Source organism: Aegilops tauschii, chromosome 1, assembly GCF_002575655.3.
Source record: "Aegilops tauschii subsp. strangulata cultivar AL8/78 chromosome 1, Aet v6.0, whole genome shotgun sequence".
NCBI classification, from domain to species: Eukaryota; Viridiplantae; Streptophyta; class Magnoliopsida; order Poales; family Poaceae; genus Aegilops; species Aegilops tauschii.
Window position 1 is genome coordinate 37,368,225 of NC_053035.3, and position 27,163 is coordinate 37,395,387.

The 27,163-nt window shown below is 43.1% G+C and overlaps 1 pseudogene; it reads left to right on the plus strand.

Moving 5' to 3' along the window:
- Positions 1–7,060: 7,060 nt before the first annotated feature.
- Positions 7,061–9,739, plus strand: LOC141039270 (uncharacterized; annotated as a pseudogene).
- Positions 9,740–27,163: the final 17,424 nt, after the last annotated feature.

The following is a 27,163-nucleotide window of genomic DNA, read 5'->3' on the forward strand; positions in this document are numbered from 1 at the left end:
GCTACCAATCTCTTCACTGCTCTGCCAATTTGGCCGACCTTAGGCAGAGTCTCCCGATGGCCCGGCACAAGCAACTCTGCGCGCTGTTGTACCTGCCGAGGAGAGGGACCGGCAAGGCCTCTAGCAGTTCACAGGCCGGCTACAGTCATGACCCTAGGGCCTTCCCACCTCGTACCATCCCATGGCGAGGCGCTCCCCCCCCCCCCCCCCCCCCCCCCCCCCCCGGTTCACGGACGAGATGCGAAATCGCCTCTCCATGAAAAAGGGATCTGGTGGTTTCTTGGGGTGTGCCATCTGTCACTCACTCTGGGTGCGACTAAAACATTACATCACTATGATACTTCTTATTACTCCCTCCATTTTTATTTACTCTGCGTATTAGATTTGACTGAAGTCAAACTTCATAAAATTTGATCAAGTTTATTAAAAAAATATGAACATTTACTATGACAAATCCATATTATGTAAATGTATATTCAATAATGAATCTAATGATATTAATTTTTATTGTATATGTTAATATTTGTGTCTATAAACTTTGTCAAACGTTGTCTATAAATAGAGGGAGAATTTTTAAGCACTAACTGAATTAAAGATCTTCCATAGAGCCCAACCTGAAGAAGTTGACAAACGCAAAAAAGAAAAAAGAAGAAGAAGGAACAACTCCCAGCTTGTTGAATCCAGATTCAAGACTCAACCACCGTATCAAAGATCCATAAATAGAGGCAAGGACAACATATTAAAGTGAGAAACAGAAAGACTAGGGTGACCATTTCCCCCCTAGCATGCTTAAACATGAACATGTCCGAAGATCGTCGTACACGGAGACGTGTGGCAGCAAGGAACAAATTAGCACCAGAAAGCTTAGGCCCAACTACAGTTACACACTCCCAACCAAAATTCTTCATGCTATTACTGAAGTCGTGCCAATTCCCATTTGACAAAGGGGCCGACACATTAGCGTTAGCGCTTCACCATTTAAGCCGGTTTTTTATGTTAGCCTTACTGTTCCTGGTCTGTTTCTGGCGATTTTTTCCGTTCTCTGGTTTTCTTTCTGATTTTTTTTCTTACTTGATTTTTTTAGTTCTGGTATTAGGGTTTTTAATTTTAGTGATTTATTCCGGGTTTGGTTTTCTCTTGGTGTGTCTTTCACTGCACTTTTTTCTATAATTTTGTGTAACATAAACATTCTTTTAATGTACTCTTTTGCCAATACACACTGAACATTTTTTTAATGTACCATGAACATATTTTGTGCAGAGTAAAATTTTCTAGTATACTCTAAATATTTTTTTACTATTTCCTGAACATTTTACTATATGGTGAACATTTTGAAATACACACTGAAGCTTTCAAAATAAATTAATATACGTTAAACATATTTTAAATACTTACTGAACTTTTATAATATATGATGAACATTTTCAAAATACACACATAACTTTTTCGTGTGAGCTACAATATATCGCCTATTGAAGGTCATGACGCTACATAGCCTGCAGTAGCTCATTATTGGGGCGGCCCATTTGCAAGGGAGATGTTTATTTTGTATTTAAATGTTAAAATATTTAAAACTGTTCGTCGTGTATTTAAAATTTGTTCAATGTGCGTTAAAAGTGTTAAACTTCATTTGAACAGACACTTATTGTGCATTAAAATATGTGGCAAGTCTATTAAAAATCACATGTCTTAAAATATGTTCGAAATTATTTGAACAAATTTCATCATGTATTACTTGAGCAATGTTCACTGTGCATTAATGTTCCAAATTATTTGGAAAATAGTGTTCGTGTATTTGGAAAATTCTCAAAATGTATTTGTAAAATGTTTCAAGTGTATTTATATAAATTCAAAAGTATATTTTAGAAGCTATGTCTATAAAATGTACAAAAAAATTTAGGAAAAGAAACATAAAAAATGGGAAAACAAAACCGAAAAAGGAAAATACATGAAAAGGAGAAAGAAATGAAAAACTAAAAATTAGAAAGAAACAAGAAGATAAAGAATAAGTAAATAAAAAGAAAACAAACAGAGAGACACCCCCCCCCCCCCCCCCCCCCCCCAAAAATGGAAAGTTAATATAGGTCCACCAATGCGAGCGAACATAGCAGGCTAATAGAACCCAAAAAAATAGAAAGAAACAAAAAAAGGCAACACAAGTCCTTGGTCCCGCTAGGAGCAACTGAGCGTTACAATAAACAAAATATAAACATAATAGTTCTTCGATCCATGCTAGGAGAGATACAATTGGAAGCAATTGGAAGTTCTTGCCTCCAGAAGAGAATTAGAACATTTTTGCTAAAGCATATCTAGATGTGGGTCCTTAGATGTGTTATAAGTATTGCACATCTAAGTCTTATGTAATTGATCTTACATGGAGATTTGTGTGAGTATTTTCTTTTTCCTTTTTCTTTTTTCCTTTTGACGTTTGATAAGTCACTTAGGTGTGCAATAACTAGGGCACATCTAGATGTGCCCTACACAGACCCGAATTAAAAATAATATATTTTAGATTTGCAAATATTTCTTAGTTCCTAAATCTGTAGGTATTTAACCCCAAGCACTGGCCCATTTTTAGGACAGTATAACCAAGCCTAAAGCGAGCTCTCTCAGCGATTTGCATTTTTGACCGTCCGATTTGGCGATCTGGGCATCTCTGGCCGTCAGATCCCCTGTCTACAGTTTTTTTTTAGACAATCCCCTGTCTGGGCATCTCCCTGTCGTATGTATGTATATTAATTTCAATGCACAAAATTCAAGGGTTTAAGTTTTTTTTCTTTGCACTTGCGACCCAGACCAGCGCCATGGCAACAAGCATGTCCCCCGAACCTGACCTTCAACGTGAGCGGCAGATCCCACCACGACTTGGCAGCACCACTGGTGGAACCGGCGTCCCTAGGTGAGCAATCGTCCAGATGGCCGTCGCGCTTCCACCCAGCAGGTACTACTCCCTTCGTCTCATCTTCTCAATAGCTAATTCAACACATGTACGTAGTTCGTCTGCCTCTTGATTTCCTGGATTCCAGAACCCTGTCTTCGTCCCAAATCAAGAATGATATTCTTTTGGATCTGGATCAAGATGGGTTATATTAATCCCCATCCCTCCAGTGAATATTTATGGAAGAGAAATTTAATTAGGTAGATTTGTTCTAGGTAGAGGAGTAGAGGCATTGTTTCCACGGGGTGGTAGTGAGGTGTTGCAGATTAGAGCACCATCAGTGGTTCTTGAGCACCATGGCAAGGCAAAGGTTCGGATGGCGTTCGCATAACAGGATAGGAGTCTAGAGAGCTTGTCCTTATTATCACCGTATCAGTTGTCTTTGTCCGCTTGTTTTTTTCAGTTTTATGTGCTATGTTTTGCTCCGTTTGCGAGCTGTAAGACCTTTATGATGATACTTTCTGGATTTTTAATAAAAGGGCCACATGCATCGTCATGATGCAGAGGCCGGGGTATACCTCCATTTCCAAAAAATGGCAAGGCAAAGGTACTTCATGTGCCCTGCATCTTCAAAAGAATCATCTGATGGAGTATCCGAAAAGTAGCATGATGTAAAGATCTGATTCATCTGAATATAACATGAAAACATAGAAGATTGGTGACACATGAAAATCCTAAGAGCAGAGATAACACACTAATCAACATTCTGCATTAGATTACTTAGTTGAGAGATAGAACCTGAAGAAAAGTGAATTAAGCTAGATAGTACATAAAAATTAGGCACTCCCCATAACTCCAATCCCAAATAGGCAGTCAGACATCTTGGCATTCGACTATTGAGACGATGAGCTTGAGAAGTGAGATGGTTCTGTTGAAGTAACTGTGCATCTGATCGGTCTTGCCGTTGACCGTTGTGTCCATATGTGGGGTTGGCTGGTCCTGCACCTCTTCCGGCGATAGCAGCTAGGCAACAACTGAAGATCCTTCTCAAATTTCTTCATATTTTTAAGGTTTCCTGTTTTTTCACGCCGATGATGACTTTTTTGGACTGTATAATTGATCTTGATATTGTTTATAGCTTCCTGCTACTACTCTTACCATCGTCCAATCAAGTTCATCCATGTCAAAACCTATCAACTAGAAATAGAGTAGTGTTGAAGAGAAGGTTTGATTGTACTATTTAATTGATCGTCAATTTCATTGTCTACTTTCTTCAGTTGGAAAACTTCATCCTAAAAAAAACTGGTGGTCTATATGAAATAACACATCAGTTTTCTACTGAGTGAAGCCTCTTTTTTCTCTCTCAGCGGATTAGAGTAATAAGTTGATGGTCATTATCTACTTTGTATTTGTATTTTTTTATGAGATTGATCGAAGAAAGAATGAAATATGTGCAATATGTATGGGTCAACTTCATAATAAGTGAAAAAATGGTTTCGAAGTAGGAAATCTGAAACTTGGTTTTATAGCAAGACGTATAGTGTCATATTATTACTGTAGATTTTCTTATTTTATAATGTATTTTGTTTAGCGAATATATTCCAAAATGTCTCATGTACTGTTTCTACAAAGGGAGAAAGGAGCTGATTGCAGGGCACTAAAATATATCTTGGCTGCCAAAGCTCTGTGATCGCTTACAGATGTATATTATCCATGTAGTCTGAGTTATCTGGGACCAATTACAATAAGGCACTTGGATATTGTTTATAAAGGTGGCATATTTTGTCAATTTATATACTTCTCAATGTGTTGCTTTATTCATGCTATTTTGATGAGGATGGCATCAATGCCAGTTCATGTCTATGCAAGGCATCAGTGCTTGATGATTGGTCATACAGTGATGTGTTACTCGTTGGGGCCTTAATTTGCAGCAGAAGTAGATGCAATAAGCTCTGAAAACTAGATTGTTTTTGCTCACATGACACGAATGCATTGGCAATTTTTTTGGGGTATTGATCATGCTTGCCTTTCCCTGAGCTCCGGCTATTCATGCTACTGCATATAATATCGATTGTATCTATATATGATGCCATCATTATGCTAGACATAATCTGGACTACTCCCCTTTGAAAGGGTACAATATTTTTGTTAGTTCTTATACCTTTCAGTAAAGTTGTGACAGAAATAAATTGTAAAGTTAAAACAACGTTTACTTGAGCAATCAAGTATTTCTCTTTTTATTTATTTAATTTAAAGCCTATTAAATTCTCCACTTTGATTACTACCCAATTATGGGTAAGTTTATGCAAATTTAATATTCATGTTTTGTAGCTTGGTTATATAAATTTCCTTTCATTATATGAGCTCATGAGTAAAACTAATGGCCAAATACCACATATTTACAAATACCTATTATTTTAGTGTCAAAATGGATGGGCGCTGCAACGCGCGCCATCAATGATCTAGTGTATATAAAGATGGAACAATTTTTAGTGTTAATAGTGAAGGTTAGCATTGAGAATATTATTTTAAATTTGCGATTTTTACGGACTTTCACTCTTCCTAAGTATAGCCAAAATAAACACACATATTAAACATATTGGAAGTAATTTTGTTGATGAGTTTACGGTGATAAATCCAACTTTGGTGAACATGGTTTTATTATGAGAAACATTTATTATGTGGCTTGATCTTGCAGTCCAAGGAATTCCAAACACTACCATGAACCCAAAACCTCAATTAAACACCAGTGCCACATGACATGCAATTTTATAACCATCGAATATATATGTGACCAGGATATCACACTAGAGGCAGAAGTGAACAAAGTTGGCAGGGTTGCATCTGGTTGAATTCGAGAAGGATGCTTCACGCTACACTAGTTCTAGAACCAAAACTGTAAATTTGTATAAAGAGACCCAATATTTAGAGCATGCGCAGTATTTTTTGTAGGATTCCCCAAATCTCAATTCTGGTTGTTTTTACAAATTTTTAGCAACACGTAAATCGAATCTAGTTCTCGTTTTTGTCCTCTCCAGAAAACATGTAATGATTCGGCACATGAGAATTTTTCTTCAATACCAACAAACGTTAGCACACAGAGGATTCATGATCTTTACATTACATAAGGATAATGCATAATACTTTAAAGTAAAGGAGTACATGAATTTGAACAAACAAATTACAATGTTCATTCTTTTTTAACTTCCCGCAATGCAAAATGCAATGGTAACCCTCAATAAAGCTCCCATCCGACGTGGGTCCCACATGTGATCTTTTCATCTCACCATCTCTATTCCCTTCCCCTTCTCCGACGCCGCCGCCGCCCTCGTTGCCCTTGACGCGGCGCCGCATCTGCGAGTTCCCCCGCCACCACCGCCGAGTATGCAAACTGAGAAGCCTCAGGTCGACGCCGGCCGCCTTGCCCTCTCAATCTGCTCTGGGAAGGGGAGGACTTCTGATGAGAGGTGCCACGACCAGGAGCAGGTAGCACCACGAGTACGTGGCTTCCTGCAATTCAGTGAAGTCGCATTCTTTTCCTAATGTCATTCAACTGGCAATTACAGGTTGCGGTGAATCAACGTTCGCGCAATAAATAGGTTCCTCTGCTCGGATTGTATGGTTCAGCATCTTGTGCAAGGAAGGATTGCGACTTTGTCTGAGTGAAGACGTTCCCGCAGTGCCAGGCTCTAGTCAGGTCTCAGAAATGGTGGTCTTCATTCAGTTTTGAAAAAGATTAGTGATGCATTGTATGGAGCAGAATGTGAGAAGGTCTTCACACTTCCTTGGGGGAATCAGCTCCACAATCTGTCCGAGCATGGGCTACACGGCAAGCCTGGCAATCACTTTCTTTAGAACGATCAACGGCAGCAGGGGAACCACGAGCAGGTAACACGGCGATTACGCGGCTTATTCAAATTCAGTCAAGTCGCAATCAAATTCAGTAATCACAGCTTGCGGAATCACGCGTTGTAAGGGAATGGTGCAGCAAGACAACGCCCTTTGCAAGCGGGTGGCACCACGCGTTTTGCAAGTTTTAGTGATTCCATGGCACCGCACGCCGAGCATCCTGGGCTACACGGAAAGCCTCGCAATCACTTTATTTAGAACTATCAACTGCATCAGCGGACTATATGTAATGTGTGTGTGCCCCGGAGCTTCACTTATGAACTAGAGCTGCACAACATGAGCCTTCTCCTTGCCTTGGAGCTGCTGCTGCTCCTGCTTGCCTTGCCACGCCTATCTTGTAGGAGTACCTCAAATTCAACGCATCCGTCACTAGATCGGCAAGCAAAGGCACTTCTCCGATGGAAAGCTGGCCTATACAGAAGAGGGATCTATCGTCTGGACTCATGGACAAAGGGAACCAGCCCCTCTAACTGGACCGGTGTTACCTGCACCAACGCCATGCTGCCTCGTCGCGGTGACCAAGGTGATGCCGCCCTAGTTGTGTCCAACATTTCGCTTGTGGGGTTTGGCCTTGAAGGCAGGTTGGATAGGCTCCACTTTGCAGAATTGCCCCATCTTGTCCATCTGGACCTCTTTTACAACAATCTCAGAGGCCCATTCCCATCAAGCATGGGCACTCTCAGGAAGCTCGAATACCTGGATCTATCTGACAACTATCTTCATGGATTCATTCCAACATCCCTAGGTAATTATACTAAACTAACCACCATCGATCTCTCTTACTGCAATACAGTAGGAACACTAGGGAACTTGACAAGCCTCCACTTTTCAGACTTGCCCCATCTTGTCCATCTGGACCTCAGTTACAACTATCTCTTGGGCCCAATCCCGTCAAGCATTCGTGTTCTACCAATCTCGTATACTTGGATCTATCCAACAATAGACTAAACGGATTTATCCCAACATCCATTGGTAATTGTACTAAGCTAACCTCCATCGATCTCTTTTACTACAATTTGTTTCTACCCTGCATAGTATGGTAGGAAGATTAGGGAATTTGATGAGCCTCTCCACTTTACAGATTTGCCCCATCTTGTCTCTTTGAACCTTGGTAACAACCACCTCTCAGGCGGAATCCCATCAAGCATTGGTGCTCTTGCCAAGCTCGAAAACTTGGATCTGTCTCGCATTGACCTGAGCGGGTCTATCCCAACATCCCTAGGTGATTGTACTACACTAAATTCCATAGATATATTTTACTACTATTTGTTTCTATCATGCCTACACTAGTAGAAAACAGGGCTTTCGTTCGGGCCTGGCCAACCCATTAGTCCCGGTTCTGCACGAACCGGGACCCATGGGGTGCATTAGTCCCGGTTCGTGAGCCCAGGGAGCCGGCCGGGGCCTCGTGGGCATTGGTCCCGGTTCATATGGACCCATTTGTCCCGGTTCTAGGCACGAACCGGGACCAATGGGCCTCGCTCCTGGCCCACATACATTGGTCCCGGTTCGTGGCTAGAACCGGGACAGAAGGTGGAGCTTTAGTCCCGGTTATAGCTGAGGGAGTCCTGGACTAAAGGGTCCTCGGGCGTCCGGCCTATTATCCATAGGCCGGACTGATGGGCTTCAAAGACATGAAGGCCGAAGACTGTACCCGTGTCCGGATTGGACTCTACTTGGCGTGGAAGGCAAGCTTGGCGACCGACTATGAAGATTCCTTCTTATGTAACCGACTCCATGTAAACCCTAGATTCCCTCAGTGTCTATATAAACCGGAGAGGTTAGTCCGGAAAGGACACACATTACCATAGTCACATAGGCTAGACTTCTAGGGTTTAGCCATTACGATCTCGTGGTAGATCAATTCTTGTAATACTCATATTCATCAAGATCAATCAAGCAGGAAGTAGGGTATTACCTCCATAGAGAGGGCCCGAACCTGGGTAAACATCGTGTCCCCCGTCTCCTGTTATCATCGATCCTAGACGCACAGTTCGGGACCCCTACCCGAGATCCGCCGGTTTTGACACCGACAATAGCCACAAACCAGGACAAATGAGTTGCCTATATATACCCCATCGCCACGGCAGAGCACTCCACAGTGCTCTGTTTTTTCTGGCCGGCTAGGGGAGGGCATTTGGGTGCTCTAGCTCACCTCCTATGCACATGAGGTGTTCGGTGAAATGTCTGAGCCACACTAGTTAATCTTTCTCCTCTCGAAACTCGACCTCTGAGCTCCATTTTCCCCGAGATTTGTCTAGGTTTAGCGGTCTGTCACGTCCCGTCCCCGTCTTCACCGCCATCGATCGCCCACGCCGATCTCGTCACCGACACCACCGTGGTGAGCCTCTTGTTGTTATCTTCTTTCTGAAAGAAAAAAATTCTTACTTTAGATAGATACTTGTCTGATTTTCTTACTTTTATTATTCCTTGTTATTACATAGTTTGATGGTTTTGGTATCCGCCCCCATCGGCCTCGTCCTGTCTATGATTCGGATGGGGTATATATTATCTTTTTATAACTATTTGGTTCATTTATTGTTTATGACAATTATGCCGACCAACATGACATAGATTTTATTTATCTAGGAGGTGGTTGAACCGGAAATTCCAACCGACCCTATTGTTGAGAGGTTAAATTTAGTTGAAGAAGAAAACAATTACTTGAAGGAAAAAATAAAAAAAAATTGAGGAGGAGAAGATGATATTGGATTTGCATGTTGCAGATGTCGTCGATGATCACAAGATCAAGATGGATGCAATGCGGTTGAAGATTAGAAAGATTAGAAAATATGCCATTCATACCGAGGCTTGGTATAATTATGCAGTTGGATCAATTGTTACCTTGGTTGCGATTATGATCGCATTTGTTCTTGCATTGAAATGTTTTCCATAATTTCAATGTATGGTTTAATTAGATGCTCTCGAGAGCTATATGTTGTTCAATGAGAACTATGTATGTACTTTGGTTTTAATGTGATGATGAACTTCTATTAATTTGGTCACTTATCAATTTCAGGGTCTTATACCTCAAAATAATCAGTAAATGCAGGAAAAATAACAGATGAAGTCAAAAAGGGTTGAAAATTGATGATGTGGCTTTGAATGGTGCATTTTGAACACAGAAAAACTCTGCAGTTCAAATAAGTTCAAAAAAATGAAATCCCTTTGTAACAGACGAGTTTCCGTATGAAACCCTGATACTTCGAAAGAGATTGTCCGTTTTGTAGACGAAGTGCATCCAGTTTTTGCCGCAACCCTCTGTACTTTCTTGCACATGCTATGTTGATGAAATGATGATACCATGCCAACTTTCAACCTTTTCAGAGTTCATTTGAAATGCTTTTCAATTTCAGGGTCTTATACCTCAAAATAATCAGTAAATGCATGAAAAATAACAAATGAAGTCAGAGAGGGTTGAAAATTGATGATGTGGCTTTGAATGGTGCATTTTGAACATAGAAAACTCTGGAGTTCAAATAAATTCATAAAAATGAAATCCCTTTGTAACAGACGAGTTTCCGTATGAAACCCTGATACTTCGAAAGAGATTGTCCGTTTTGTACACGAAGTGCGTCCAGTTTTTGCCATAACCCTCTCTACTTTCTTGCACATGCTATGTGGATGAAATGATGATACCATGCCAACTTTCAACCTTTTCAGAGTTCATTTGAAATGCTTTTCAATTTCAGGGTCTTATAGCTCAAGATAATCAGTAAATGCATGAAAAACAACAAATGAAGTCAGAAAGGATTGAAAATTGATGATGTGGCTTTGAATGGTGCATTTTGAACACAAAAAAACTCTGGAGTTCAAATAAGTTCAAAAAAATGAAATCCCTTTGTAACAGACGAGTTTCCGTATGAAACCCTGATACTTCGAAAGAGATTGTCCGTTTTGTACACGAAGTGCATCCAGTTTTTGCCGTAACCCTCTCTACTTTCTTGCACATGCTATGTGGATGAAATGATGATACCATGGCAACTTTCAACCTTTTAAGAGTTTATTTGAAATGCTTTTCAATTTCAGGGTCTTATAGCTCAAAATAATCAATAAATGCATGAAAAATAACAAATGAAGTCAGAAAGGGTTGAAATTTGATGATGTGGCTTTGAATGGTGCATTTCGAACACAGAAAAACTCTGGATTTCAAATAAGTTTTAAAAAATGAAATCCCTTTGTAACAGACGAGTTTTCGTATGAAACCGTGATACTTCGAAAGAGATTGTCCATTTTGTACACGAAGTGCATCCAGTTTTTGCTGTAACCCTCTCTACTTTCTTGCACATGCTATGTGGGTGAAATAATGATACCATGCCAACTTTCAACCTTTTCAGAGTTCATTTGAAATGCTTTTCAATTTCAGGGTCTTATAGCTCAAAATAATCAGTAAATGCATGAATAATAACAAATGAAGTCAGAAAGGGTTGAAAATTAATGATGTGGCTTTGAATGGTGCATTTTTAACACAGAAAAACTCTGGAGTTCAAATAAGTTCAAAAAAATGAAATCCCATTGTAAGAGACGAGCTTCTGTATGAAACCCTGATACTTCGAAAGAGATTGTCCGTTTTGTACACGAAGTGCATCCAGTTTTTGCCGTAAGCCTCCCTACTTTCTTGCACATGCTATGTGGATGAAATGATGATACCATGCCGACTTTCAACCTTTTCAGAGTTCATTTGAAATGCTTTTCAATTTCATGGTCATTTAGCTCACAAAAATCAGTAAATGCATGAAAAATAACAAATGAAGTCAGAAAGGGTTGAAAATTGATGATGTGGCTTTGAATGGTGCATTTTGAACACAGAAAAACTCTGGAGTTCAAATAAGTTCAAAAAAATGAAATCCCTTTGTAACAGACGAGTTTCCGTATGAAACCGTGATACTTCGAAAGAGATTGTCCGTTTTGTACACGAAGTGCATCCAGTGTTTGCCGTAAGCCTCTCTACTTTCTTGCACATGCTATGTGGATGAAATGATGATACCATGCCAACTTTCAACCTTTTCAGAGTTCATTTGAAATGCTTTTCAATTTCAGGGTCATTTAGCTCACAAAAATCAGTAAATGCATGAAAAATAACAAATGAAGTCAGAAAGGGTTGAAAATTAATGATGTGGCTTTGAATGGTGCATTTTGAACACAGAAAAACTCTGGAGTTCAAATAAGTTCAAAAAAATGAAATCCTTTTGTAACAAACGAGTTTCCGTATGAAACCCTGATACTTCAAAAGAGATTGTCCGTTTTGTACACGAAGTGCATCCAGTTTTTGCCGTAACCCTCTATACTTTCTTGCACATGCTATGTGGATGAAATGATGATACCATGCAAAAAGAAAATTAACTAATTTTTTTATAAATCTCTAATAGCAAAAGGAATGAACTAAAAAGCTTTTATAAACCTCTAGTATTTTTTAAACTAAAATTGTATAAAATTCATGCCACTGAAATTATCAAATTATTTTCTGTTCAAAATATGAAAAGCAGAATGAAACAAAATAAACTTTAATAAATAAGTAGAAACAAAATAAAATAAAATAAACTTTAATAAAATAAATAAGTAGAAACAAAATAAACTAAACTAAAATTTAATACAATAAATAAGTAGAAACAAAATAAAATAAAATAAAATAAACTTTAATAAAATAAAGAAGTAGAAACAAAATAAACTTTATAAAAGTAAAATAAATAAACTTTAATAAAATAAATAAAATGGGAACAATAAGTTTTTTGTTGTAAGTAGAAACAAAACAAAATAAATAAAGAAAAAAAATGAAAAAAGTGCCACCTACTAGGCCACTACGGCCTGAATACGACTAGAAACCTAACCATGGGCCAGGATTCAGGCCCGCAGGAGGCCCAGTAGGCCCACAAGCACATCGTGACAAATTAGGCCCGAAAGCCTGCAGTTGAGAAGTGCTCGAGAGGGTTTGCGCAGCAGCGCTTATAAACCACTCTCGAGCTCTCTCAGCTAGCGAGGTGGTACTAAAGTTTTGGCCGCGACGCGGGCACCATAGGGCCTCTGGTCCCGGTTGGTGCGACCAACCGGGACTAAAGGGCTGCATTGGTACCGGTTCGTGACACCAATCGGGACCAATGCCCCCTTTAGTCCCAGTTGGTGCCACCAACCGGGACCAAAGGCCGCCGCTTCCCGCCCTTTGGGCTACCGAAAACTGACCTTTGGTCACGGTTTGTGGCATCAACTGGGACTAAAGGTGGCATTGGTCCCGGTTGGTGCCACGAACCGGAACCAATGCTCTGGGTAAATAAGCTGGACTTGTGAAAATTTCACAATTTCATCGTCAGTTCATGCCCGACGCCCCAGCGCTGCTCCTCGTCGCGGTCGCCGTCATCGCCCCTGCCTCCGACGCCATCGCCGCGCCGCGCGCCCCTGCCTCCGACGCCATCGCCGCGCCGCCCCTGCCTCCGACGCCGTCGCCGTGCCGCCTCTGCCTCCGACGCCGTCGCCGTGCCGCCCTGCCCCCGACCATGTCGTCGCCGCGTCGGCCCCTGCCCCGCGGCCGAGCCCCTTCCAGTGGCCCGCCCCCGCGCGCCGGCACCCTCGCCTCCCCCGCCGTCGCCATCGCCAGACGCCCCCGCTGTGAGCCGCCGCGCCGGTCCGGCTCTGTATTTTATTTTGTATTAGATTAATTTTTTGTTCATATATATAAAATGTATATTTGTATGTATGTGGTTATATGTAAGTTCAGAGCATGTTTTTTATTAGATTAATTTCTTATTAGATTTATTAGATTAATTTCTTTGTTCAGAGCATGTTTTTATTCATATATGTATTTTTTTGTTCATATGTGTATTAATGTTTTTGTTGCATATATGTAATTTTTTCAATGTATATATGTATGTGGTAGCTATATATGCATGATGACGGGGGTGGGGGTCGATATACCCCCTCCCCGATAATTTCAACATGAGGGGAGGTCGATATACCCCCTCCCCGATAACATTTTTAGAAAAGTTTTATATATCTAGCTAGGAAGAAAGGAAGAAGGAAGAATAAGAAGAGGAAGAAGAAGAAAAAAAAAGAGGAGAAGAAGAAGGAATAGAGGAGAAGAAAAAATAGAGTCTATTTTTCTTCTTCTCCTCTATTCCTTCTTCTTCTCCTTTTTTTCTTATTCTCCTCTTTTTTATCTTCTACTTCCTCTTCTTAATTTTTATCGGGAACTCCGTTCCAAAATAACTTTGACATGATGGGCGGTCGATATATATACCCCCTCTCGACCGTGATAACTTATACCACGGGAGCACCCCCCGTCCCTCTCGCTCGACCAAAACTCTCAAGGACACCCAAACCCTAGAAAAAAACGATGTCGGTCTCCTACCCCCTCCCGCCGCGCCCCTACCCGACAAACTCTCTCGAGGCCACCGTTGAAAGAGCGTTGTCGTCGAGGCCACCCCATACCCTTGAAGCATTGTCGAGGCCACCCCAAACCCTTGAAGCGTTGCCGAGGCCACCCCAAACCCTAGAGAAGCAGCGTCGAGGCCACTAATATGATTCCTTATTGTGATTAGCTAGCTAGTTCTACGTTACTAATATATCCATCTGTCATGTTTGAATAATAACTGCCATGTTGTAAATATTTACAGAAACTATGGAGCACCCCCGAGACGAAGCAACAGAAGCGGTGTTGGGGAACATAATCGCACAAGGAAGTGATGCCATCTTGTCGTTTCTCAATGACACCGATGGACTGGAAGGCCAAGGTGAAGAAGCAGGCTATGATTATGATGGCTCCGGTGACCCAATGCCGGTGCAAGAAGGAGACCGTGATGACGGCTTCGGTGACCCAATGCCGGTGCAAGAAGGAGACCGTGATGACGGCTCCGGTGACCGAACCGAGTCCGGCCAGGTATATATATTAGTTAAGCCTGTGCTGACTAGCTAATTGATGCATTCATTGTTTTGGTATATGTACACATATTAATTAACTCTCGTCTTTCTTCTTTTTTCTAGCCCTCCGGATCGACCACAACTTCGGTAAAGAGATGAGGCCCGAAGAAAAAGTTGCGCTCGGATGAAAGGTTTGAGATCACAGCAATCGCGCGTGATGGCATGCCGATTGAACCCATCCGGACAAAGGAAGCATTTGCTGCTCAGTGCGGGGTTCTTGTTAGGGACAAGATCCCGATCAGTATCCACCAATGGTTAAAGCCTAGGAATGAAGACCCTGAGGTGTCTTATGTCTCCGATATGCAGAAAGATGATCTTTGGACCGCACTTAAGGCAAATTTCACCCTACCGCCAGAGGAGGATCCGGAGAAGCCAGTTAAAGAGCAATTGATCAAGTCTCATGCTCTTAAGAAGATGGCAGAACTATTCAGGAGGTGGAAGAATGAGCTGAAAACATCGTTTGTCGACAAAGAAAAGACACCAGAATTCACCGGTCGGTATGAGAAGATCAGAGATCACTGGCCCGCATTTGTGGCCCACAAGACATCAGACAAGAGTAAGAAGATGTCAGTGACAAACAAGAAAAATGCTGCGAGGAAGAAGCATCACCATCGCACGGGGTCAGGTGGCTACCTCAAAGCCCGGCCGTTGTGGGCCAAGGCTGAGAATGACCTGATTGATAAAGGGGTCGAACCAGAGACATTGAACTGGCCAGACCGTTGCCGGACTTGGTTCTTCGGGGTTGGCGGATGCTTGGACCCTGTATCAGGGAAGTGCGTTTGGACGGACGAGCAACTCAGAATACCCGTCACGAGGCTTTAGGAGTATATCGAGGCAGCGCAGCAAGGGACGTTCGTTCCAGACAAAGAGAACGACGAGCTCACAATGGCCCTCGGGAATCCTGAGCACCCTGGACGGACACGAGGCACGCCAGGCTCCGTTCCGTGGAAGGCTGGGTTTCCGGACGCAGGGGGTTACAAATGCCAGGAGAGGAGGAAGAAAGTGGAGCATACCCAACTGCAGGCGCTGCACGCAAGGGTACAAGCGATAGAGGAACGAGAAGCAAATCGCAGCAAACGACCTGCCGAAGCTTCCCCTGAAGCTACCCCGCCATCTCAGCGGAGAAGCAGCGTGGCTTCCACTGACCAGCTTCAGCTGGAGCCTGTCTTCACGGCTCCTGCTAGCTACCCCGTGGATGCTATCACGGAGTCTCAACATTGCCACCTTATGACGCAATGGATGAAATTGAAAGTCAAGGCGGCTGTTGGCTCTGTTTTACCTCCTGAACCTGGTGCAACCTACCACTGCCAGGCGATTCCAGAAGGATATGCTAGGGTGATGGTGGATGAAATAACGGACGGAATAGCGGACCTCGAGCTTGACCACCCTACCGGTGAAGGGGAGACTCGGCTGGGTTCTTCTCTGAAGACTCCATGCCTATGGCAGAAGGAGCTCATCAACCTTCCGAACTGGACGCCTTCGCCTCATCCTCCTCTTCCGGCGAGTCAGGGCACTCCGCCTCCTCCTCCTACGAGTGATCAGGGCACTCAGCCTCCTTCTCCGGCACGTGGCGGCACTCCGCCTCCTTCTCCGCCTGCGCCGGCGCGCCCGAGCAGCCAGCCTCCTCCTCCGCCTCGCCTGCAAGGGCGGAAGAGACCCACCGCCGCTACGGCTGCTCCGGCGTGTCATAGTCCTTCTCCTCCGCCTCGTAAGCAAGGAAAGAAGACAGCCGCAGCCGCTCCATCTGCTCCGGCGTCTCGCAGTACAGCCAGAGGCGGGAGGCAATACAGATTCGGTCCTTCTCTGAAGACTCCAGAGAAGTTGCCATACGAGAGGAGCTTGGAGGAAAACGCGAAGATCGTGCGAGCCGAAGTGAAGAACTTCTTTGAAGGGGTGAAAGCAAAGAAACATCCACCTCCGGAGGAGAAGATAGATCCGGTGAAAGCGAAGCGCACTTTGGCTGCCCTGAAGAAACCACCAAAGTCTCCGCCGAAAGGCAACTATGAGCGCATTATTGAAAGGTCATTTATCGAAGCGGAGCGGTCGGGAAGTACTATCAGTGATCAAAGGTTAAAAGAACGACGAGCTGGGAAAAAAATGCCCAGCTCGGAGAACAAGCGAACCAATCGTGCCCCCCGCTCAAGGTGTCTAGCGATATCTTCGCTAATGATCCGAGGATGGTGCCCCGTTATACCAATCTTGGAGATTACCTACCCGACGATGTACATTATGATTTCTTGGAGGTGGACGAACACAGATACGAGTACGGGAAGCCTCTCGTCAAAGATGAAAGATCTCTAACAATGATGATGCGAAGATTCCATGATTGGTACATGAAAACCTGCAGAGAGTCAGGGGGGAGGAATACTTTGACGCTGAGAGTTAAAAAGGAGCATGACCTCGTTGGAATTGATCTGTTGAATGTTCCATTTGAGGAGTTCTTCCAGTTTTTCAATCAACATGCCCTCGATAAATTAAAGGTCACTTGCTACTGTCTGTAAGTACTACTTCTGCCATTAAGTCTCTATATATAGGTCAGCTCTTTCATTGCATGTATATATAATTATCCTCACTATATTATGCAGACTGAAGATCGCCGAATTGAAGAAAAGACAAATCGGTGATATTGGGTTCATTAACACAAATCTCATAGATGCATATATGGTTGTATGTCAGGAAAAAGATACCGATGCCAAGCTGCTACAATCGTTTGTATTAAATCAAAACAAAGCTATAATACTCTTTCCTTACGACTTCAAGTGAGTGTTACTTTCTTGTGCATATTCGATTTTCCTTATTAGTCGAGGTTATAGTAATGTAATTGATGAGTTATGCATGCGTGCGCAGGTTCCACTATATTCTCCTAGAGATTAAGCTTGAGCAGGGACTAGTAACCGTCTTAGGCTCGAGACGAAAAGATCCCAAGGAGTATGCAGAGACGTGACTGAAATGCTAGAGAGGTATGTTAAATCGCTCATTATCGCACCATATCGGCAACTTTGTTCATTTCCTGATATCAAGTAATTGTTTTCTTTGTCTGGTAGGGTTTGGAAAAAATTCACCTCAGAAACTCCGGGACTGCTGAAGAAGCTGCAATTTAAACACCCGAAAGTAAGTACTATAGTACCATGTTCCGCGCATCTCCTAGTGATTCAAGTGCTAGTTTCATCAATATCATTTAGCATGCTTGCTTATCAGTTTGATTGACCTCTATTTCTTGTAAAGTGGTTGTGGCAGGAAGCCGGGAATAATTACTGTGGATACTACGTTTGCGAGTCCATCCGCCACACGACCTGTGAGCGGGGCTACTCAGACAAACAATATGAAGTGCGTAAATAATAATATTCACAATTTTATTTTATTACCATCATTTGTGTTGAGTTTCATTTATTCATATATATGTATTGTCCCCCTTCTTCAAATTAGATATTTCGGATGCGGGATGAACTCCTACCACCAGATCGTATGCGAGCAATTCAAGAGGAATTGGCGGCATTCTTTCTTGACCACGTGATCGATAAAGACGGAGAATACCATGTGGACCCTGAGTTCATATATAATTAGGAGATTATATTGTAAGAGATAATTATATTGTATATATGTAGCCAGTAACGTCGGATAGATATACGAGAACTTGTTGTTCGACCAATCTCTCAGAGAAGGAGAGGTGGTCGATATCACTTCTCTCTGTATGCATATGTTCATGACGATCTTCTGTTTCCTTCATTTTCTTACTAGCTAGCGTGTCTGGTCCTTTCTATACGTATAGTACGTAGTGTCGACCAAGCACGGAGATAAGAGAGGACACTTCTCTCTATTAATTAGCTAGCTAACACAATATATGAAACACCTAAATTAACCCACAAAAACCCCCTAACCCCCCCCCTTTCAAAAAAACAAAAACCCCAGCCCCTGAAATATTGACGCGTGGATGCCTATTGGTCCTGGTTGGTGCCACCAACCGGGACCAAAGGGCATCCTGCCTGGGCACGCCGCACCGGCCACGTGGAGGCCCATCTGTCCCGGTTTGTGTAAGAACCGGGACTAAAGGCCTAGGGCATTAGTAACGACACTTTAGTCCCGGTTCAACAACCGGGACAAATGGCCCTTATGAACCAGGACAATAGGCCCTTTTTCTACTAGTGCTAGTATAGTAGGAAGACAAGGGAATTTGATGAGCCTCTCCAATTTGCAGATTTGCCTCATCTCGTCTATTTGGACCTTGGTAACAACCACCTCTCAGGCGGAATCCCATCAAGCATTGGTTCTCTTGCCAAGCTCGAAATCTTGGATCTGTCTGGCAATGACCTGAATGGATCTATGCCAACATCCCTAGGTGATTGTACTACACTAAATTCCATAGATATGTTTTACTACTATTTGTTTCTATCATGCCTAGTACAGTAGGAAGACTAGGGAATTTGATGAGCCTCTCCAATTTGCAGATTTGCCTCATCTCGTCTATTTGTACTTTAGTAACAACCACCTCTCAGGCGGAATCCCATCAAGCATTGGTGCTCTTGCCAAACTCGAATGGTTGAATCTATCCTTCAATATTCTTAATGGATCCATTCCGCCATCCATATGTAATTGTTCAAAACTAACCTATTTTGATCTCTCTCATAATTTTATATCCAAAGGATCCATTGGAAGCATAGGAAATCTAACAAGTTTATATCACCTAGATCTTTCAAACAACCGGATCACGGGTTCCATTGGAAGCATAGGAAATCTAACAAGTTTAGAATTCTTGGATCTTTCGAACAATCAAATAAATGGTTCCACCCCTTCGACATTCTCAAAATTGATCTCTATTACAACACTATCACTTAAGTCCAATCAGCTTAATGGAATGTTACCGCCAGAATTAGGATCTCTTGTTCTGCTCTCACATATGGATCTAACTAGCAATCAATTTGCTGGAAACATTCCACCTCAGATAGGATATTGTCATTCTTAATCATCATTACTCCTATCCGATAACCAATTGTCAGGACAGATACCACAATTACTTGGGTATCTTTCCAACCACTAGTAGAAAAGAGGGCTTTGGTTCAGGCCGGGTCAGCCCATTAGTCCCGGTTCAGTCCAGAACCGGGACCAATGGGGGCACTGGTCCCGGTTCGTGAGGCCAGGGGCCTGCCGGGCCTCGTGGGGGCATTGGTCCCAGTTCGTCTAGCCCTCGCTCCTGGACCACCACCATTGGTCCCGGTTGGTGGCTTGAACCGGGACCACAGGCTGCCCTTTAGTCCCGGTTCATGCCACGAACCGGGACCAATGAGGTGCCTATATATACCCCTCGCTCGCGAGCAGAGCACTCCAGTGCTCTGTTTTTCTCTGGCCGGTGAGGGAAGGGCTTTGTGGTGCTCTAGCTCACCTCCTATGCACATGAGGTGTTCGATGAAATGCCCGAGCCACACTAGTTAAGCTTTCTCCTCTCGAAGCTCGACCTCAAAGCTCCATTTTCCTCGAGATTTGTCTAGGTTTAGCGGCCCGTCACGTCCCATTCCCGTCTTCACCGCCGTCGATCGCCCGCGCCGATCTCATCGCCGGCACCACCGTGGTGAGCCTCTTGTTCTTATCTTCTTTCTGAAAGAAAAAAAGTCTTACTTTAGATAGATACTTGTCTATTTTCTTACTATTTTATTGCTTGTTATTATATAGTGCGATGGTTTTGGTATCCGCCCCCGTCGGCCCTCGTCCTGTCTATGATTCAGATGTGGTATATATTATCTTTATAACTATCGGTTCATTTATTGTTTATGAAAATTATGCTGACCAACGTGACATAGATTTTATTTATCTAGGAGGTATGTGAACCGGAAATTCCAACCGACCCTATTGTCGAGAGGTTAAATTTAGTTGAAGAAGAAAACAATTTTTTGAAGGAAAAAATAAAAAAATTGAGGAGGAGAAGATGATATTGGAGTTGCATGTTGCGGCTGTCGTCGATGATCACAAGATCAAGATGGATGCAATGCGCTTGAAGATTAGAAAGATTAGAAAATATGCTATTCATACCGAGGCTTGGTATCATTATGCGGTTGGATCAATTGTTACCTTGGTTGCGATTATGATCGCATTTGTTTTCGCATTGAAATGCTTTACATAGTTTTAATGTATGGTTTAATTAATTAGATGCTCTGGAGAGCTATATGTTGTTAGATGAGTACTATGTATGTACTTTGGTTTTAATGTGATGATGAACTTCTATTAATTTGGTCACTTAATTATCTATTCATGATGTTCTGTAATGGTTTTTGACACACTTAATTATATATAATGCACGCAGATGAACCGGCAATGGATGTACGGTGACAGACACACCTCCGAGTACATTAAGGGCGTGCATGATTTTCTCGAAGTGGCTGAGGCAAACAAGCAGAATGGTTTTATGTGTTGTCCATGCCCTAAATGTGGGAATACGAAGTCTTACTCTGACCGGAAAATCCTTCACACCCACCTGCTTTACAAGGGTTCCATGCCACACTATAATGTTTGGACGAGGCACGGAGAAATAGGGGTTATGATGGAAGACGGCGAAGAAGAAGAGGACGATGACAACTATGTGCCCCCTGAATACGGTGATGCTGCAACGGGGGAAGCTGCTGAAGATCAAGAGGAACCAGACGATGTGCCCAATGATGCTGCAACGGGGGATGCTGCTGAAGATCAAGAGGAACCAGTGCCCGATGATGATGATCTCCGCCGGGTCATTGTCGATGCAAGGACGCAATGCGAAAGTCAAAAGGAGAAGCTGAAGTTCGATCGCATGTTAGAGGATCACAAAAAAGGGTTGTACCCCAATTGCGAAGATGGCAACACAAAGCTCGGTACCGTACTGGAATTGCTGCAATGGAAGGCAGAGAATGATGTGCCTGACAAAGGATTTGAGAAGCTATTGAAAATATTGAAGAAGAAGCTTCCAAAGGATAACGAATTGCCCGACATTACATACGCAGCAAAGAAGGTCGTATGCCCTCTAGGGTTGGAGGTGCAGAAGTTACATGCATGCCCTAATGACTGCATCCTCTACTGCGGTGCATACAAGGATCTGAACGCATGCCCGGTATGCGGTGCATTGCGGTATAAGATCAGACGAGATGACCCTGGTGATGTTGACGACGAGCCCCCCAGGAAGAGGGTTCCTGCGAAGGTGATGTGGTATGCTCCTATAATACCACGGTTGAAACGTCTGTTCAGAAACGAAGAGCATGCCAAGTTGATGCGATGGCACAGTGAGGACCGTAAGAAAGACGGGAAGTTGAGAGCACCCGCTGACGGGTCGCAGTGGAGAAAAATCAAGAGAAAGTACTGGGCTGAGTTTGTAGCTGACCCAAGGAACGTATGGTTTGGTCTAAGCGCGGATGGCATTAATCCTTTCGGGGAGCAGAGCAGCAATCACAGCACCTGGCCCGTGACTCTATGTATGTATAACCTTCCTCCTTGGATGTGCATGAAGCGGAAGTTCATTATGATGCCAGTTCTCATCCAAGGCCCTAAGCGACCCGGCAATGACATTGATGTGTACCTAAGGCCATTAGTTGAAGAACTTTTACAGCTGTGGAATGGAAACGGTGTACGTACGTGGGATGAGCACAAACAGGAGGAATTTAACCTGCACGTGTTGCTGTTTGTAACCATCAACAATTGGCCCGCTCTCAGTAACCTTTCAGGACAGACAAACAAGGGATACCACGCATGCACGCACTGTTTAGATGACACTGAAAGTATATACCTGGACAAATGCAGGAAGAATGTGTACCTGGGCCATCGTCGATTTCTTCCGACCAACCATCAATGTCGAAAGAAAGGCAAGCATTTCAAAGGCGAGGCAGATCACCGGAAGAAGCCCGCCAAGCGTACTGGTGATCACGTACTTGCTATGGTCAATGATTTACACGTAATCTTTGGAAAGGGTCCCGGCGGACTAGCTGTTCCGAATGACGCTAAGGGACACGCACCCATGTGGAAGAAGAAATCTATATTTTGGGACCTACCCTACTGGAAAGACCTAGAGGTCCGCCTTCAATCGACGTGATGCACGTGACGAAGAACCTTTGCGTGAACCTGCTAGGCTTCTTGGCCGTGTATGGGAAGACAAAAGATACACCTGAGGCACGGGAGGATCTGCAACGTTTGCACGAAAAAGACGGCATGCGTCCAAAGCAGTATGAAGGTCCTGCCAGCTACGCTCTTACGAAAGAAGAGAAAGAAATCTTCTTTGAATCCCTGCTCAGTATGAAGGCCCCGACTGGCTTCTCGTCGAATATAAAGGGAATAATAAATATGCCAGAGAAAAAGTTCCAGAACCTAAAGTCTCATGACTGCCACGTGATTATGACGCAACTGCTTCCGGTTGCATTGAGGGGGCTTCTACCGGAAAACGTCCGATTAGCCATTGTGAAGCTATGTGCATTCCTCAATGTAATCTCTCAGAAGGTGATCGATCCAGAAATCATACCAAGGCTAAGGAGTGATGTGGCGCAATGTCTTGTCAGTTTCGAGCTGGTGTTCCCACCATCCTTCTTCAATATCATGACGCACGTCCTAGTTCATCTAGTCGACGAGATTGTCATTCGGGGGCCCGTATTTCTACACAATATGTTCCCCTTTGAGAGGTTCATGGGAGTCCTAAAGAAATATGTCTGTAACCGCGCTAGGCCAGAAGGAAGCATCTCCATGGGCCATCAAACAAAGGATGTCATTGGGTTTTGTGTTGACTTCATTCCTGGCCTTAAGAAGATAGGTCTCCCTAAATCGCGGTATGAGGGGAGACTGACTGGAAAAGGCACGCTAGGAGCGGACTCAATAATATGCAGGGACGGGCATTCTTGGTCTCAAGCACTCTACACAGTTCTACAGAACTCTACCTTGGTGACCCCGTATGTCGATGAACACAAGAACAGTCTGCGCTCCAAACACCCGGAGCAGTGCGACGACTGGATTACATGTGAACACATCAGGACTTTCAGCAGTTGGTTGGAAACACGTCTCAGAGGTGACAACACTATTTGTGATGAGCTGTACTCGTTGTCCAGGGGACCATCTTTGACTGTATTGACTTACAAAGGATACGAGATAAATGGGAATACATTTTACACGATCGCCCAAGATCAAAAGAGCACCAACCAAAACAGCGGTGTCCGCTTTGATGCAACAACCGAGAGGGGAAAGGACACATATTATGGTTACATAGTGGACATATGGGAACTTGACTACGGACATGATTTTAAGGTCCCTTTGTTTAAGTGCAAATGGGTCAATCTGTCAGGAGGCGGGGTACAGGTAGACCCACAGTACGGAATGACAACAGTGGATCTAAAAAATCTTGGGTACACTGACGAACCGTTCGTCCTAGCCAATGATGTGGCACAGGTTATCTATGTGAAGGACATGTCTACCAAACCGAGAAAAAGAAAAGATAAGGAAGCGAATACATCATACGATGAGCCAAAGCGCCACATAGTTCTTTCAGGAAAAAGGGACATCGTGGGAGTGGAGGGCAAGACAGACATGTGTGAAGATTATGAAAAGTTTCATGAAATTCCTCCCTTCAAAGTCAAGGCTGACCCAAGAATCTTGATACACGATGAATATTATCCATGGTTACGGCGCGATAAGCAAATGACACAAGCGAAGAAAAAGTGAAGACTTTCTCCCGCAACTATTATGATGATACCATGCCAACTTTGTAACAGACGAGTATGATACCATTGTTCGTTTGGTACACGAAGTGCATCCAGTTTTTGCCGTAACCCTCTCAACTTTCTTGCACATGCTATGTGGATGAAATGATGATACCATGCCAACTTTCAACCTTTTCAGAGTTCATTTGAAATGCTTTTCAATTTCAGGGTCTTATAGCTCAAAATAATCAATAAATGCATGAAAAATAAGAAATGAAGTCAGAAAGGGTTAAAAATTGATGATGTGGCTTTGAATGGTGCATTTTGAACACACAAAAAGTCAGGAGTTCAAATAAGTTTTAAAAAATAAAATCCCTTTGTAACACACGAGTTTCCGTATGAAATCCTGATACTTCGAAAGAGATTGTCCATTTTGTACACGAAGTGCATCCAGTTTTTGACGTAACCCTCTCAACTTTCTTGCACATGCTATGTGGATGAAATGATGATACCATGCCAACTTTCAACCTTTTCAGAGTTCATTTGAAATGCTTTTCAATTTTAGGGTCTTATAGCTCAAAATAATCAGTAAATGCATAAAAATGGTGCATGAAAAATAACAAATAAAATAAATAAGTAATTAGAAACAAAATAATATAAACTTTAATAAAATATATAAGTACAAACAAAATAAAATAAACTTTAATAACATAAATAAAATTTATGAAACTAAAATTATCAAAGTATTTTCTGTTCAAAACATTATAAGCAACCTCTAGTATTATTGAAACTAAAATTATATAAAATTGATGCAACTAAAATTATCGAAGTATTTTCTGTTCAAAATCATTGAAAGCAAAAAGAATTTTCATAAAGAACTTTTTATGTTAGAAACTTTAATAGCAAAAAGAATTATCATAAAGTAAAATAAATAAGTAATTAGAAACAAAATGAAATAAAATAAATAAGTTTTTTGTTGTAAGTAGAAACAAAACAAAATAAATAAAGCAAAAAAGAGAACAAAAAAACAGGCAAAAAATAAAAAATATGCCACCTACTTGGCCACCACGGCCTGAATACGACTAGAAACCCATCGATGGGCCAAGATTCAGGCCCGCAGAAGGCCCAGTAGGCCCATCAGGCATAGCAGTGACAATTAGGCCCGTAAGCCTGCAATGGAGAGGTGCTCGAGAGGGGAGCAGCAATGGGGCTTATAAACCACTGTGCGCCCCTCTCAACTAGCGAGGTGGGACTAAACTTTCGACGCGGGCGCAGCAGCACAAGGCCTTTGGTCCCGGTTTGTGGCACCAACCGGGACTAAAGGGGTACATTGGTACCGGTTGGTGGCACTAACCGGTACCAATGCCCCCCCTTTCGTCCCGGTTGGTGCCACCAACCGGGACCAAAGGTCGCCGCTTCCCGCCCTTTGGGCTGCTGAAAAGAGACCTTTGGTCCCGGTTGGTGGCACCAACCGGGACTAAAAGGGGCATTGGTCTCGGTTGCTACCATGAACCGGTACCAATGCTCTCCGTATATAAGCAGGACTTGTAAATTTTTCAGTTTCATCGAACATTTGCCCCCCGACGACGCCGAACTCATCGACGCCGCCAGGCTGCCCGTGCTCGCCGTCGCTGCCCCGCGCCCTTGCTGCCCGTGCTCGCCGTCGCCGCCCCGCCGCTCGCTCCTCGTCACCGCCCACTCCTCGTCGCCGTCGCCCCGCGCCGTTGCCCTGCCCCGATGCGCCGCCCCCGCCCGTGTCCCTGCCCCGATGCACCGCCCCGGCCCGCACGCCCCTGCCTCGATGCGTCGCCCCGGCCCGAGCCCCTGCCCCGACGCCGCCCCACGCCCCCGGCCTGCCCCGACCACATGCCGCCGCCACGTTCGGTCCGGCCGCCGGCCTCCCTCTCTGTTTTTTTCATATATATGATTTTTTTCCAGACTTTTTGTTCATATATATGATGATTTGTTTTTTGCATTTTTATAAAAATGTATATATGTATGTATGTTCTCTATGCATATAAAAGTTAGATTTTTAGTACATTTGGGTACATTTTAGGTTAGTTTCATTTTTAGAAAAGTTTTATATATTTAGGAAAAGAAGGAAGAGAAGGAAGAAGGAAGAAGAAGAAGAAAAAGTTTTATATATGCAAAAGTTACATTTTTAGAAAAGTATTATATATCTAGCTAGGAAGATAATGAAGAAAAAAAAAGAAGGAGAGGAAAAAGGAAAATAAGAAGAAGAAAAAAGTAGAAAAAGAAGAGGAGAAGAAGAGAAAATAGAATATTCTATTTTCTCTTCTTCTCCTCTATTCCTTTCTTCTTCTCCTCTTTTTTCTTCTTCTTTTTTTTCTTCAATCTTCTCCTCTATTAATATCTTCTTCTCCTCTTTTTATTTCTTCTTCGTCTTCTTATTTTTTATCGGATATGTCGTTGTCGATATACCCCGTGTCCCGATAACTTCAACACGAGGGTGGGGGGTTCGACCTACCCCCTCCCCGATAACATTATTTTCCCATGTATGTATGTCGTCGTTGTCGATATAACCCCCTCCCGGATAACTTCGACCGTGATAACTTATACCACGGGAGCACCCCCCGGCCCTCTCGCTCGACCAAAACTCTCGAGGACACCCAAACCCTAGAAAAAAAACGATGTCGGTCTCCTACCCCCTCCCGCCGCGCCCCTACCCTTGAAGCGTTGCCGAGGCCCCCTCAAACTCAGAATAAGCTAGGTCTACGTTTGCACTAATATATCCACCTGCTGTCATGTTTGTGTAATAATTGCCATGTTGTAATATTTGCAGAAACAATGGAGCACGGACGAGACGAGGAAGCAGAAG